The following is a 16,945-nucleotide window of genomic DNA, read 5'->3' on the forward strand; positions in this document are numbered from 1 at the left end:
CAGAGTCAAATTCCAGTTACATAAAATGCTGCATCAAGGAATGATTTGTCCAGTTACAGAACCAACTGAATGGGTGTCTTTCATGGTAGCTGCTCATAAGAAAAGCTCAGATGAAATCAGAATATGTATTAACCCAAGAGACTTAAACAAAGCATTAAAGAGACCTCACCATCCTATGCGTACAGTCAAGAAAGTTGCTACTCTCATGCCAAATGCCACTGTTTTTTTGTCTTAGATGCAAAGAGTTCATTTTGGCAAGTAATGCTTGATTGCAAATCTTCACTACTGACTACATTCAGTATGCCATTTGGTAGATACAGATTTCTCAGAATGCCTTCTGGAATAAATTATGCCAGTGAACTCTTTCAGCATGCAATGGAGGAAATTTTTTCAGGCTATACGTGTGCTGTAATAGTAGATGATTTACTAGTTGGTGGCAATGATTAAATAGAGCATGACAGAAACCTCAGGAAAATTCTAGAAAGAGCACATGAAGTGAATCGAAAGCTCAACCTTCTGAAATGCAAATTCAGGCTACCAGAAGTTACTTATGTCAGTAATTTATTCACCATTTCAAGCTTATGACCAGATCCTTCTAAACAAATAGCCATTCTTGTGATGCCAGCTCCAGACAATGTCCAAGCCTTACAACATTTTCTTGGTATGGTTAACTATTTGGGCTAGTTTATACCAGACTTCAGTAAATTATCAGTGCCCTTAAGAGAGTTGATACACAAAAATGTTACCTGGTCCTGGTTGGAAGAACACCACAGAGCATTTGATGACCTGAAAAAGAAAATTGTCAGTCCACCTACGTTAAGATACTATGATGTACATAAACCAGTAATTCTCTCCTGTGATGCTTCAAAGTTCAATCTTGGTGCAGTTATTCTTCAAGAGAATAGACCAGTAGCACTGATTATATTTATGGCCGAGCTATCCAGATTGAGACTGATCATCAACCTCGAGTTATTATTTTAAAGAAGCTTATGCATACAGCTCCAGTAAGACTACAAAGAATGATGCTCAGGTTACAAAAGTACAACTTCAAAATGGTCTATACAAAAGGCAAACTTCTTTATCTGGTGGATACCTTATCCAGATCACCCAGAAATACAACATAAAAGCTTGATACAGAGAATGTTAACTTTGATGTCATGGAAGTGCATCATTTTTCTACCACAAGACTTGATGAGCTCAGAGAGCTTACAAAGACTGATCCAGTTTTGCAAAATCTCAACCACTTCATCAACGTTGGATGGTCATCAAAGTAATCTTGTGTACCAAGAGAAGTGCAAATTTATTTGCCTTGCAGAGATGGGATGTTGATGAAATATGGCATCATTTTCAAAGGTCCTAAAGCTGTTATTCCTACTTCCTTACAGCATGAGTACATCCAGATTTTGCACTGTGGCCACCCAGGCTCCAAAGCTACCAAAAGAAGGGCAAGAGGACTAGTATTTTGGCCTTCTCTGTCAAAAAATATCTATAAAGGACTTTCATCTTGTTCAGTATGCAATAGTACTAAACCACATTTGCAAAAAGAGCCACTTCAGCTAAGCCAAATTACTGAACTACCTTGGTCAACAATAGCCACCAACATATTCGAGTGGAATAGTCAACATTACTTAGTGTTGGCAGACTCTTATTCAAATTGGTTCAAGATTGATCTGATACCCAACCTAATGTCCAGTACTGTCATTACTAAGTTGAAACATCATGTCTCAGTCCATGGTAGTCCGCACAAAGTTTTTTTCTAACATTGGTGCCAAGTTTCCCAGTCAGCGATTTCACAAATTTGCAAGAGTGGGACTTTATCCATGTTACCAGTAGTCCTGAGTACCCACAGTCAAACGGCCTAGCTGAATGTGCAGCACAAAGTGCAAAGCAATTACTAGAGAGGTCAAAGTGTGACAATACCGATGTTTTCTTGAATTTGCTTAATTTCAAAAATATACCCCGTGACAATTCAGACTCTAGATCTCAGAGCAATCCAGATGATTTTCCTGTTTAAGGACATATATCAGTGCCTGTTCCCACTCCTGATGATGTCCCAGATGTCCTTGAAGTTGAACATTCATCAAAGACAGTCCCTGTTGCTAAACCCAGTCCAGATTTTTATGTCACACAATCAGGTCATATTTCAAGACCTAGTGTAAAATACACAACAGCCTGATTTTTTCACTTGTAATTAGTTCTGTATAATTACATGTCAAAGGATTATTTCTGTACAATTGCATGTCAATGATTATTGTCATTATTACTGTACATGACTTATTTCTCAAAGAGGAAGGATGTAGATCAGAGTGTGTGTTGTGACTTTAAGATGCATTTCAAAGTGAGGGTACGTGCGTATAAATAGAGAGCACTTGCAGGCAGCAGTGTCATTTTGAGTGAATAGCCAGAGTGTTAACATGTATGAGTGCAGTAGTCAGTCTGTTTATAAGTTTTTTAAGTTTAAGTTACTAAGCCTCAATCCTGATGTGTTTGTTTGTAATAAAGCTGCTTGAACTGAACCCGCAACCATTTGTCTGTTTTATCCTGACCGGACGAGCGACATGGTGTCAGAACTGGCATGTCTGAGCAACATTCACCATACCCACTCTCTATACCATCTCCAAGGTCAGACAACAAAAAGCACTAACTCACTGGCAGAGTTGTAATAAAGAGAGTGCTGCAATCCTTCAGTATGACAAAGAGCAACTGATGAGCTTCAACACATCCAAATGTGATAGAAAAGGTGCAACTTTCTCCACTTCAGACATGACCTCTGTTACGGAAATGTAATAACTTATACAGATGTTATATGTATGGTAAGGCAAACCTTACAGTTATATTTTACAGACCAATATTGTTATATCCATACAAAACTTGAAAACTGTGCTGAACAACTGAATCATTCTTACATGTCAACTATAAACACACTGCTAATTGGTTCAAAAGGAATATCAGAAACACTAACAAGTTTACCCAGGATAGGCATATATAGCCTTTTCATACCTCTCAACCTGGAAACATCAAAATTTAGGACAAAGACCCATGAAAAATAGGTACAAATACATATGCTGATTAACATAAAATGTGCATACATAATGATATAACCCCGCCCACCCCAATGGAATTGTGGAGTACCATCATTCAAACAAACTGAAGAACAGACAAAATTTTAAACACAAAATATAACCAGAATAGTATTTTATTTAAACATTTGAATATGTATCGAACTTTGAACTTGTGTAAAACTAAAATACAGTTGTCATTTATAAAATTAAAATTAACTGCACTGAATCGAGAGAGATGTTGAAAGCTGACAAGCAACAGCAAATGCACTTTTTTATAAAAGTAAAATTAACTGCTACAATACCATTAAATAACATGTTTGGTAAATGTAACAAAATTGCAACATAAATATTAACTAATTATTTAGCATCCGTCTACCTATCCAGCACTAAAAAAACATTTTGCACAAGTTACAGTCAAGGCAAAAATGACAGAGATCCTCATACTTCGCAGCGTTCGGAAACTGCATGTTGATACCTGTAAATTAGTGCAACATTTAAAAATCATCCCTGATCGGGGCATGTATTCCCATCAGTTATTTTGGCTTTGTTATGAAATGCTGAGCCATGAAGTTAAGAGGCATCCTGTAAACCAATGGAAATTGAAAAGTGGACAAGGATTAAACCAAACACTTTGCATCACTAACAAAGGAGATCATCAGTATGGACTAGGTTCTCTGCAAACTGCCTTTCAAAATGTAAACATACTGAGATTAATCAAGACAGTCATACGACACATAAGTAGCTAACAAAAATACTTAATGAAAATTAAGAGCCAGGCAACATTGTTCCACTGCAAACTCCAAGCGACAATCCTGATAGCCTATTCCTGACTCCTCTGTCAGTAGGCCGCCTTCACTAGCAGGGTGACACACAAGTATGAAACCAAAAATACATTTGTACACAGCAAAACTCCATACCACAGTCCTCTCCCAGACAAAAGCCATTTGTTCTACAGCATACACAGTAAACACCAAAATTAAAGAAGCAGCGTACATATGACAATACTCTCACTACAACCCATTTACTGGTTAGCTAATAACACAGTACAGACATGTTTATCTTCTCTGCTTGATCAACTGTACCCAGCTTCATGTATGTGTCTGCATAACTGGCACTTCAGCTTCTTCAAAGTAGTGTATGTCATGGTTGTCACCCCCAAAACAATTTGTATACCATGGCTTACATGGGGTGTGTCTAATAATACACAGGTACTACCTATTTCTATTCCCCAGTACACTTTATCCTCAGTGTAGTCTTTACTTCTCACTTTTAATGGAATATAAAGAATCACTGCATTAGTCCTCGTCTTTACTCTATTTTTTAAAACACATGGCATGCAGAGGTTTCTTCTGCATTAAATGATTGAATGGAATAGACTCAAGCCTAATCACCATGGCCTAATAAAGAAACATAGAAAATGGAGAATTGACAGTTTTGCATGCTCTAGTTGTAAATATTATCCATTTAAACACAGTATGAGATTTTATAACAATATAATGTTAGCCATTATCACCAGTTGTAACCACTTGGCTCCATATTCTACATGATTAACATTAACATGCCTGTCATTCATTTAACACGCCCACTATGATGTGACTGTTAATCAGTCATGCATATTCACTTCTCTCTAAATGTAACAAGACTAACTTGTATAAAATCAATTGAATCTAAGCAATACCTATCTGTCTGGTTGATTCAACTCCAATAAAGATATTAAACCACAGCAACAGCAGCCTCGGAGTTTTCTTTTAATATGGCCAACACTGCCTGATTAACCCTAGAAGAAGAAGTTATGAAGGTGTAGCAAGCAAAACCATAAGAACAGAACACATACAAACACAGCAGCTAGTTAAACAATGATATATTCTACCAAGAAATCTTAAATACGTACTCCTTATGTGCATACTAAAAATGAATAAAATGAATAAAAAAACGCACATTCTTGAAAAGCAGAGGGAACAATTTCCAGCTGCAGATGCCTGCTCACATTAGTACCATTGCCCTTGAAGTCTGTAGCTCTAGGGTACTCTATGCCCATCTGTTGTGTAACCCCTTGAAGCTGCCTTAGCTTTACCTAGGCCTGCTCTGTTTTGGTTGAACGTGAGAGGCTGTGGGGGAACAGGATTATCATGTCAGTGTCTCAGCTTACTAAGCACAGATACTTAAATGTTAAGCACTGTCACCAACTGTTCACTATATTAACCCGTGAAGCTTTAAGAAACCATGGACAGCAAAAAAGCAGAGGAGACTGTAGAAGGCAAGTACCGCATCAAGTAGTTAATTTACGGTGACTACTGCGATAGGGCTTCTTTCTTATTCTGTAGCTGTGAATGACGATTTACTGTGCAGTGGAGTCATATTTGGTGGGCCCACAACTGAAGTTAAAAACAGTTATTAAAACATTTCAAAAGTGTGCTTTTGGAATGTGGCAAGTATCAATCAAAAGTATATGTCGGCTGTAATTGTGCCGGAGGCTGAAAAAGTCCATAATGTTTACCATGCTGCTGAAAAGGAAGGGATGAGAGAGAATTATAGCTGTGGAAAGCTATTTTAGGGCACATATTTTTAAAGTAGAGTAAACAGGATTACATGGTGGTTACATTTAATTTCGGAATGCTTGCTTTCAAGTTTACGGCATTGTATTAGATGTGTCCAGTAATAAATAAGCAGAGTTCAAAAGTCATATTTTATGTTTTATAGTGTATAGCTTTAAGACATATGAAGTCAACACATTTAACATCTCAAGGAGCTTAGTTTGTTGATAAATCAGTACTGGCACTGGGAGTGTGGCAGTTATAAACACTTTTAAGTTTTGTCACATAAAGGGCATGCACGTGAAACTACTGACAAACTACTACCCCAGCTGCCGGATCAAGAAACCTAGTCACTCCATCTCACTTACCAGAATCCTCTTAAAGACAGCATTCTCTTTATGTGACAAAGTGACTGATGGTTGCAAGGCATCTTTCTAGTATCTTATGTTTAATCCGTTTCCCAGTGTTCAACGCATTGGAAAAGAAAAGAAAAAAGTCCTAACAACAAATCCTGAGACACACTTTCTCACTCTCATGTGATCATATGCCCCTGCAAGTTGATGTCATTTAAGATACACTGGCGATGTGCAATGACATCAGTGGTAACAAAAAATTGCAAATAAAAACATTGGGATCTGAAGGGCCACTCGGGAATTCGTGGCATCCCATTATTTTGCCCTCAAAACTGGGAAATACAGAGGAATTTGGTATGGTTGAAAGTATGATCCTTCCCCACAGTTTCCATTTTAATTCAGTGGGTCTCATTTGACATTTACTGTAGGATAACAGCCATTTTAATATTATTATTTCCAAGTCTTTCATGTCTGTTATTTCTCTATTGTTGACACACAAATGTGATGCTCTGCTTTTCTGTAAAAAATAAGTAAGCAGCAGTCTACTGGTCTGGAACAGGAAAAATATATCTAAGAACACATAGCTTATGTCTTTTTACAAGACTCCCCCATCAAAAAAATAAATAAATAAACAACATTTAGAATAAATTCATAGATTTGATCTATCCACATTCCATGATACTGAGTAGTGGGCATCCTTCAATTCCCAAAGGATCATGGGTTTGTACCATTATTGGACTAATTTGAGCAGCATCATCTGTGACTGTGCAATCCAGCCCTGGAGTGGCAGTCCTTAATACACTCTGGGCAGCAGTAGGCAGATGTGGTCTAGTATCATGGGCTTGGATCTTCCTGAGGGCTCTCTTATCCTTCGCTCTCTTTTCCAAGGTGGTTTCATACATAGTGAAAGCTTCCTTCATTTCCTGTTTCCATGAAATCTTGTCTGAGGTGAGAGAATACCAGTTTTTCACACTGATGGAGAGGGCAATGAGGTCACACTTGTGTATGTCCTTGTTGTGCAGTTTGGGTCACCGTTTTGGCCTTTTTCAAGACTCCAGGTCTCCAAGAAGGAGGTCTTTTGGTATTCAGCCATCTGTCATGCATGCAACATGACCCAACCAATGCATATATATGTTTATAGGTGTGTACTAGGCTAATGGCCCTGGGGCGATTACAAGCCTAGTCCTTGGATTACCCTTCATTGTGCCACCCGACCTTATTTCCCAGTGCCTCTGCCGAGTAGAGCCACTGGAGTTATCCCCAGGGTGAATTATCTGTTACCTATCCACTCATCAAGATTTCTCTTGAAGAAGGTCTGTGAAGTGCTCTGCTTGACATGTATGGGAAGTCTGTTCCATGGCATGGGCAGTCTCTGGGTTATGAACCTGTCCCTACAGCATGTTCTCTTGATTGTGGTAATGAGGCTGAGGTCTCTGGAGTGTGTGGTGCGGAGGTATTGGGACTTTTTTAGATGTAGCATTTCTAACAGAGCTGGGTCAGACATGGCTTTGTAAGTCAAGCAGAGATCACCCCTAAGTAGGTAATATGAAACAGATAATAGTTGGAGTTTTTTGAGTCTGTCCATATAGGACAAGTGTTTAAGGCCTAGGATCCTCTTTGTGAGGTACTTTTGCAGCCTCTCTAGTTGTTGCAGGTATCTAGTGAGGTACATGCAAAATGGGGCATTGTACTCGATGATTGGCCTAATGAGGAAAGAGTAGAGGGAGACAATGACCTCTTTCTTCCTGGATGCAAAACCCTTAGTAATGAGATGTGCCAGTGGCAATGTGGTGATCAAAGAGAGGTTGCTGTCAACCTGTATTCCCAGATCTCTTATAAAGCCTTCTGTGTTCAGTGGACTACCATCAATGTTTTAATTCATGGGAACCAGGTTTTTCCCAAAGAGGATGACGACACATTTTTTGGCATTGAACTTAAGGCCATGGTTCTGACACCAGTCATTGGTCACAGTGAAGCCATTTTGTAGGATGTCAACATCACTTGGGGATTTAATAATAGCTCCCAACTTGCAATTGTCTGCAAACTTTGTCAGCCAGAGTACCTTTGTGTTGGCCTGGGCTTTAAAGAAGTAGATACCAAACAGGAGAAGACCCAGGACTGAACCCTGTGTGACTCAACTCATGATTAATCAGCAGTCTGACTTGGAGTCAGCTATTTTCACACTGTGGGTTCTATCTGTGAGCCAGTTTGCAACCCATCTAGTGATATAGGGGTTGATGCCAAGCTTAGTGAGTTTTTCTATGATTTCCTTGGCCAGATCAAGATATGCTGTATGAACCACCTTGCCTTCATCCACAGCTCTAGTGACTGACTCAAAGAAGTCAACCAAGTTGAGCAGGCATGATCTACCCTTCACAAAACCAAACTGTGTGGGATCTGGGGTATGGAGATTCCCTATATCCTTGTTTATTAGGTCCATGATGATGTGTTCCATAGCTTTGCATATCAGACTCATCAGGCTAATGGGGGAGATAGTTCCCAGGGTCTGTAGTCGCTCCTCCTTTGTGGAGAGGGATAATTGTAGCAGTGCGGCATTTGGCAGGGGCAAAGCCTGAGGTGAGGCTGTGATTGAACAGGGCACAGAAGTGAGGTGCCAGTTCACTCTGTAGTTCATGTAGAAAACAGTCAGTGATATTGTCAGGTCCCATAGAAGCTGTATTATTGGCCTCGGACAGTGCTGTTTTAACTTGTGCAGCAGTGACACTGGATGCCTGGCAATCTACTGGTATTGTGATTGGTCTTTTGGGGGGGGGGGGTAAAGTTTTCACTGAATCTGTCGGCCAGTATACTAGGAATATCTGTTGGCTCAGTATAGGAGGTAGCGTTGTGCAGTAGCTCAGAGCAAATCTGGGTATTGCTGTGGAGATTCTTTACATAACTATAGAAGGCCTAGTGGTTTTCTTTACTATCTGCTGCAATTCTGTTTTCATATCTAGCTTTAGATGGTATGATGAGGGATCTCAACTTTTTGTTGAGGCAGATAAGGGAGTTTATCCAGTCTTGGGACTTCATCTTATTCCGTATCAGTTTCCTCCTTCTGTTGTAGTGTTTGTTTATGGCAGGGGACCACCAGATTGGCTTCCTTTTTTTGGAGGAGAGTGTTTTTGTTCTACTGGGTATGGTGAGATCCATCCATTTATGTACGTGTTTGTACAGTGGATTGATGTATGATTCTGCAGTCATGCAACTATTCTCCATTTGCATGGGTGCCGTGAAGTTAGCCACCTCTGTTTTTAGGATGCCAAAGTTAGCTTTGCAGAAGTTTTTCATGGTGGTTACCTATGCTGGGGGTGGGAGGTGGTGGGAGTGATTAGTTTGTCGTCAGATCTAAGCAGGGAAAAGCTGACTATTGGTGTAGAGCAACTGTCGCCTATGTTAATTATGACCAGGTCAAGGATGTTGTTATCTCTAGTGGGGGTAAGAAGGAGCTGGTCCAGGCCATTGGAATTAATGAACTTCAGGAAACATTGGGCAAGTGTATTGGTACATGAGTAGTTTACCCAGCTAATGGAGGGGTAGTTGAAGTCGCCTAGTAAGAGAGTGTTAGGTTGGACCCTAATATTCTCCAGGATGCTTAGGAACATGGAGTGCAAGTCTTAGGAAATGGTTGGGAAACTATAACAGGCTACAACCTGAATCTCTGTCTTACCCAATGTTAGCTGCACCTGAAGTATCTCTGATGGCTTATGTTGGTCTACCAGTATGGAGGTGTGCGCATCCTTTATGAATATGGAAACATCACCACCTTTGGAGCTTCAGTCCAGGTTCTGGGGCCGAAAGGTGTGGAATGAATTATAGCCTGGTAGTGTAGGGGTGCTTTCTGCTGCCTTGAACCAGGTCTCTGTTACAGCACAAATGTCGATGTTCTCCATTTTAAGGAGTGCCTCGAGTAAGTGCATTTTGAGATTTAGGCTTCTAGCTTTGAGCAACATGACCCTCGGATTGCATTTGTTTGTAGCTGTTACAGTGGTAATTTGGTCTTTGGAACACCACCTAAAAATGTACTATAGGGGTGGCAAGTGCCTTGGCCAGTATCCGGAAGCTCAGGGGTGACAGATGTAGGCCATCTCTAGCAAAGCATCAAGGTCTGCCAATCATGTCATCCCAGGCAGACAGATACTGGATCCTCTTAGAATGACACCAGAAACTTAGCCAGTTGTTGAAATCAATCATTTTCTGCTTGTTTTGTGGTATCATTCTGGGTGATGGTAGGATACTGCTCAGGGCTAGGGTCATACCCGCCTGGGCTACATAATCCGAGACCTCCTCCATGTCTCTTTTCACGTAGTCCAGGGAGGTACATCTCAGGTCATTCACACCCACATGTACAATGACAGAGTCAAATTTGTACCTGTTGTTGAGCGACCTGAGTGAGCGTGTTATGTGTCAGATCCTGGCACCTGACAGGCAGCTGACTGTTAGTTTCTCCTTATTCAACTTAGTGAGTGGGACATCAATGTGCCTCACTATCGAGTCACCTATGACTAGTGTGTTGGGCATGCTTTTTTGCCTTAGGGGTTTTGGGTGAGTGGCACACTGTTTAGGAGAGTTATGTGTCTCGTGATTAGTGTGGTGTTGTAGTGGTTGAATGCGTTTCTGCCTTGGAGGTCTCTGCAGCTTCGTAGATTTTTATTGAGAACCTCCGCGAAGGTGGCTGTGTGTTTTTTGTTTTTATGTGACGGCAGTGCTGGTTTGTGTTCCGGAGGGCTATGTGTTGCATGTGGTATGGTGCAGGTGTTGACTTTCTCCTCTTGGCCAGCTATTCCAGTCTTGGCTGGAGAGTGCTTGACTTCCTATTTGGATATATAAGTGCATCCCTCACAAGTCTGAGTGTTGGAAGGTAAGAGGAGAGGGTTGTCAGTGTACATGAGGCAGTTGCTACATTGCCTCATGTTGCCCAAGTTCACCAGGTTAAGAGGAGAAAGCACAGGGAACTGAACTTTAGACATGCCTGGAGGGGGTGGGCATTGATAATAAGTACTAGATATTTTTCCTTGTAGAACGTTTAGTGCTGGTAGCACTTGTGTGCTACAATAATTGTTACAAGAAGTCTGGTAAAGTGTTAGACTAATAAGCTAGTATAAGTGCAGGAGAGGAGAGAACTAGTAGATCTAAGGGAAAAATTGAAGAGCAGACTCTGGCACCGCTCAGAAGCTTACAAACAGTCCTGGATACAGCAAGTCTGCATCTGGACTAGACTAGTTACAGGAAAGGGGGGAAACAAGCACAAACACAGGCTTTTAAGTCAGAAAGTTGAAAGAAATAGAAGAAACTGCTGAAAAGACCAATAAACCACAAATCTGGACCAGAAGCCACTCCTCTTGTGGTAGATGGGCTACGTAGTACTTACCACTCCCATTGATAAGCTAGAAGGCTTCGCTCCAACACAGAAAGGCTTGGGGGCTCAGAAGCTTACAAGCAGTCCTGGATACAGCAAATCTGTATCTGGACTAGACTAGTTACAGGAAAGGAAGAAAATAAGTGCAAATGTGGGCTTTTAAATCAGAAAGTTGAGAAAGATGGAAAAACTTCCCAAACAGCCAATAAATACAATTTCTGGGGAAGAAACCACTCCTTATGTGGTAGATAGGCTATCTAGTGCTTAGCACTCCCACTGATAAGCTAGAAGGATTCCCTCCAGCACAGAAAGGCTTGGGGGGGGGGCTCAGGAGCTTACAGACAGTCCTGGATACAGCAAATCTGTATCTAGACTAGACTAGTTACAGGTTATGTCTGTGTTCAGGAGGGAGAACATGGAGGTGGTGTCCGTCCTCTCAAGCATTGTGCTGCTGATGATCTTGTCCTGCCATGAGATACCAAGTGTGAGCCTAAGGCAGTGCATATGGAATACATTGTGCCACTGCTCCTGTTTTGAGTGCAGAGTCCATGTTTCACTGGCATGCAGTAATGTGTTCAAAATACAGGCAGTGTAAGCCTACATCTTGGTGTATGCAGTGAGCTTGTTATTAGTCCATACTTTATTTCTCAGCCTGGAAAACATTGTGGCAGCTTTTCCAATGCACTTATTGATCTCACTACCAAGCAACAAGTTGTCAGAGATTGTAGAGCCTAGGTAGGTGAACTCATGGACAACCTCCAGCACATAGTCACTCAATATGATTGATGGCTCACTGCCTGCATTTTGTCCCATCACCGGGGTCTCCTTTAAACTGATCGTGTGGCCAAATTCCATACATGCATCTGCAAAGCGTATCATGAATGACTGAAGATCTTGCTGAGTGTGAGCCATAATAGCTGCATCATCATTGAACAGCAACTCCCTTAGACACTTCCTAAGCACCCTGGTCTTTGACCTACGTCTCAGCAGTTTGAAGAGGTTGCTATCCATTCAAGTTTGGAGAAAGATACCCTCTGTATCAGTTCCAAAAGCAAATTTCTACAGAACTGAAAAGAAAATATCAAACAGTGCTGGAGCCTGTGCATACTCCTGCTTTACTGCACTGAGGATCTCAAAGGTTTGGGTGCAAATCCATTGCACAAGATGGTCCCCTTCATGTCTTCATGGAAGGCCCTGATAATGCTAAGCAGTATTGGAGGACAGCAGATCTTTGCCAGAATTGCAAATAGACCTTTCCTACTGATGAAGCCAAATGCCTTGGTTTGATCAATGAAGGCAATATACAATGGTTTGTTCAGCTCCCTGCACTTTTCTTGTAGCTGCTTAACAGAGAAAACCATGCCTACAGTAGACTGCCCAGCACTAAACCCACTCTGAGACTTTGGGTAAACATTCTCTGCAAGAATATGCTTCTTCTTTAGGACAACATATGCAAACAGCTTCCTCATAGTACAGAGAAGGGAGATTCCATGATAGTTGTTACAATCACTTTTGTCACCCTTATTCTGAAAGATAGTAATAATGTTCGCATCCCTCATATCTTGTGGTATACTACCTTCTCTCTCACATTGGCAACTCTGAGATTAGGGTACCACTAGCACATTTAAGGATTTCTGAGGGAATACCATCTTTCCCAGAGGGTTTTCCTAAAGAGAGTACTTTTAATGCATCATGGAGTAACTCCAAGGAGGGCTTAGCATCGAATTTAATCATAGTTGACAGAGGCTCGATGGTATTCATGGCTCTCTCTGTAACTTTGGTCACACTGCCATACAGGTGGGAGTAGTGTTCCACCCAGCATTCCATCTGCTTGGTTCTGTCCTTTAAGACCTCACCTGTGGCTGACTTAAGTGGGGTGATCTTCCTTTGTGATGGGCAGATGGCTTGCTTAATCCCATTGTACACTCCTTGCATGTTACCGATGTCCGCAGCCTGCTGAATCTCGAAGCAAAGTTGGAGCCAATAATCATCTGCACACTGCCAAGCTCCCTGCTGAACTTGACTCTGAGCACACCAGAGTACCTGCAAGATCTCATTGAGCAAGGACCTGTATGCAGCAAGTGCCTGTCTATTCTTTTCAATTAGAGTTGTCAGCACTTCAGTGTGGGCTTCAAACCAGTCAACACACTTGATTGTCTTCTTCCCAAAGATAAATTGTAGCATTATACATAGCATCCCATAGCTTTTCATATCTCTTGTTGGTGTCAGTGGGATCCAAGCAAGGCAAAGCCTCTTCAAGTGCTTGAACAAACTTAAGTACTTTTGAAAGGTCATGAGTCTCGCCTATGTCAATGCGTGGCTTCCCTTCCTTTTTAGAGTGAAAGAATCTTCACTTCTGGGTGTTCACCTTACTACACACGACAAGTGGTAGGGATCACAGTCTGACACTACTTAAATTGCTGCATTTGGTGAGGACAAGGTCAAGTTGGTGTCAATGTTTTGATCTTGGGTGCCTCCATGAAACTTTGTGCTTGAGTTTGACATTGAAGAAGGTGTTGGTTATGCAGAGGTCATACTGGGAACAAAGTTCAAGTAATGCTGTCCGTTTTTATTCATCTTTCCTGTTCCAAAATGTCCCAGACAAGATGGTTAGCTGTGATAGTCATTGCCAACAATGGCATTAAAATTGCCAAGACTGAATAATGGTTCATGAGAAGGGGCCTTACCGATGGCAGCACTAAATTCATCATAACATTTGTCCTTGACATCCTGGGTAGACGTTAATGTAGGGGCATAGATACTGAAGATGTTGACTATAGCCACTGGTGTTTGCAGATGAATTTCCAGTAGTCTCTCATTTTCCATATTTGGTGGTATGACTGAGCCAATGAGGTTGTTTCTGATTACGAAACCAACCCCATGTTCCCTTGTTACTTTAGGAAGCTTTCCATGCCAGAAAAAAAGTAAAGTCTTTCTCCTTGAGACATCCAATGAACATCAGACTTGTTTCTTGGAGATCCACAATTTCCATCTGCAATCTGCTCAACTCACTGATGTTCTGTAGCTCTTCCATAAGGCCTGGAGTCATTGTCCTTATATTCCATGGGCCTAGTCTAAAGGTTGTTTTATTTTGTTGCTTTTTTGTTTTTAGAGGTTATAGTTAATGATCCACCTATTGGGGTTCCCTAAGCCCAACACACCCAGTGGAGCAAATGTACCATGGTGAGGCAACACCTATTTGGCTGGGGGCTGCCCATCTTAAGGCAGGTGGTAGCTTTCCAATGAGATCCAAAGATCCCCCCCCCATTGGAAGCAGCCCCTGGCACCTCACTCTATGTCAATTGAGTGCATTGGCTTATTACTGGTAACTGCTAATTACCACTTAGTGTCACCACTCCAAAGCTATGCTGGAGTGCCCTCTCCAGGATGAAGGCCTGGGCAATTGAATTTGAAGAAACGGCTGATGCCCAGCAGCAGGTTTCCCCTCTCCACACCACTGACATAATCCAAAGGGAAAGGTAAGGTGAGCACTGCTTGGCATCAGTGTCATTGTAGGAGCTGTCAGAGTGAGGTTATGTACAACCTCAAACTGCCTTAGGGGCTGCATCTCTGGATTTTTCCTTGGGATTTACTCCTGAAGCCTTCATAATGACTATGTATTGCAAAAAGGCAGCAGAGGTTTTAAATCAAAGTTTGCCTTCTCCTTGGTGGGTTGCCTTCCCAGGCTGATGAGCGTCACTTGCCTGAAACAACTGGCTTTTAAGGTGCCAGTCATCCACATTTGCTCTTTCTCCTGTCAGTACAAATGGTTTCACTGGACTTAGAAACTAAGCACACAAGAAGGCCAGGAGGTAGACGTGGGTTGTCACAGGCTATTGGAGAAACATGCCATGGGAGCATTTAATAGTTAGTGGAAGCTTATACCCAATACCACCCCTGGCTATGACAACTTTGAAACCAAATAATTATAATGAAGAATACTGTTTTGCAGTACTTTGTATTTTGCTGTCATGTTAAGCATCTCAAAATATGATAAACACACCTAATGTAAATGAAACCTCTCTACAACTAGCAAAGCAACAAAAATATTGCAATAACTAGAGCAAATGAGCACATTGGGAAGATAGTTGCCTTGTTCATTTTTATCACCAAAGAGACCAGTGACTGATGTTATAAAGCCAGTGAGTGCTGTTATAAAACATGAGTAACAGGTGTTCAGACAAAAGTTTCCTTAACATAAACTCAACATAACCATAGTTTATTCAATAATTTATTAGCTGTTGACGTAGGTAAGTTTTTGTCTAAACATTGAAGTATAACTGCTAATCTTAATAACTGTGTTATTTCTAAAGAACATACTAAGACAATTTCATCTGATAGAAATGACTGTGTGTTTAGTTTAGGTAAAGTAAATGCAATTAATATTCAGTTAGATTTTTTGGTAACATGGTCACAGAAAAGTTGATGTCTGCAAACTGCATTCCCTGAAGAAAAATGGCTGAAAAACTCTTTTTTAACTGTTTTGTCTGGAGTGGGAAAGCCTCCTGCACCCCTGTCATATGAGGAACAAGCCTCCCACATCATCCAGACTTTACCAACTCCATGGTCACACCAACCAAAAGATGGGGAATTAGCCCCAGAAGAGCATCACTGCTGACACAACTCACCGACAATGATTTGCTATGGAGGAATTCCAGTCCTCGGCAGGTTGGCAAATGATGCTCAAGAGTTCAATCTTTGTCCACCCATAAGTTACCCATGTCTGATACTTCTAAAAATACTTAAGGCAGTTGGAAGCCCTGATCTTAATAGTGACCTGGTCAGCTCACTGTACTGGATGTTTGACTGGAGATAATGAACCAGAAAACAATATTATTATTTTGAATGTGTAACAACACTGAGAAGACATCAGATATGAACCTCCAATTTGCAATGACAAAAATATGGAAAAATAATAGGTTTTGTGTGTCAACAATGTTCCATTCAGAGATGTTTTCATTGGTTAGTTATGATCAACTTTGCTGAATGGTTCTGTGTAATGTTGAACTGAAGTGGTCAGTAGCTCATACTTCTTCATTTCATTGGCCTTCACATTGTTTACTATAAGACCACCTCTGTCTTTTTTATTCTAGATTAGTGGATCTTCTGTGGGACAGTAAAGTAAGAGGAAAGAGAACTGATGTTTGGTAGCAAATGGCTTCATAAGTGAAAAAAAGAAACCCTTCTGTAAGTCAGGATCAAACTAGCTACACTTAATGGGTGAAAATGTGCCATGGAATGACCATGGCCACGTATTGTTTACACAGTGATACATTTACTTTCATTATTTAGACAATTTGCACATGGCCCTATTCAATGGCTGTATTTTCTGCAGAGTGATTACTTTGATGCATGTCCTTACAGTAATGGAGCATGCTGCAATGGCTTAACAAATGCATGTGTGTGTGTGTGTGTGTGTGTGTGTGTGTGTGTGTGTGTGTGTGTGTGTGTGTGTGTGTGTGTGTGTGTGTGTGTGCGTGTGTGTTTGTGTGTAGAATACAACCAGAAAACACGCAAATAAAAGAAGTAACATATAGTCAGAAAAATATTCTCCTTTCCTCAGTAGAATATGACAGTGAAGTAGAAAATGACTAGTATATTCTTTCATCTGCATTCACTTCAGTTAATGACAGTTTT

Source organism: Protopterus annectens, chromosome 3.part0 (assembly GCF_019279795.1).
Source record: "Protopterus annectens isolate FY-2018-M chromosome 3.part0, PAN1.0, whole genome shotgun sequence".
Lineage (NCBI taxonomy): Eukaryota > Metazoa > Chordata > Ceratodontiformes > Protopteridae > Protopterus > Protopterus annectens.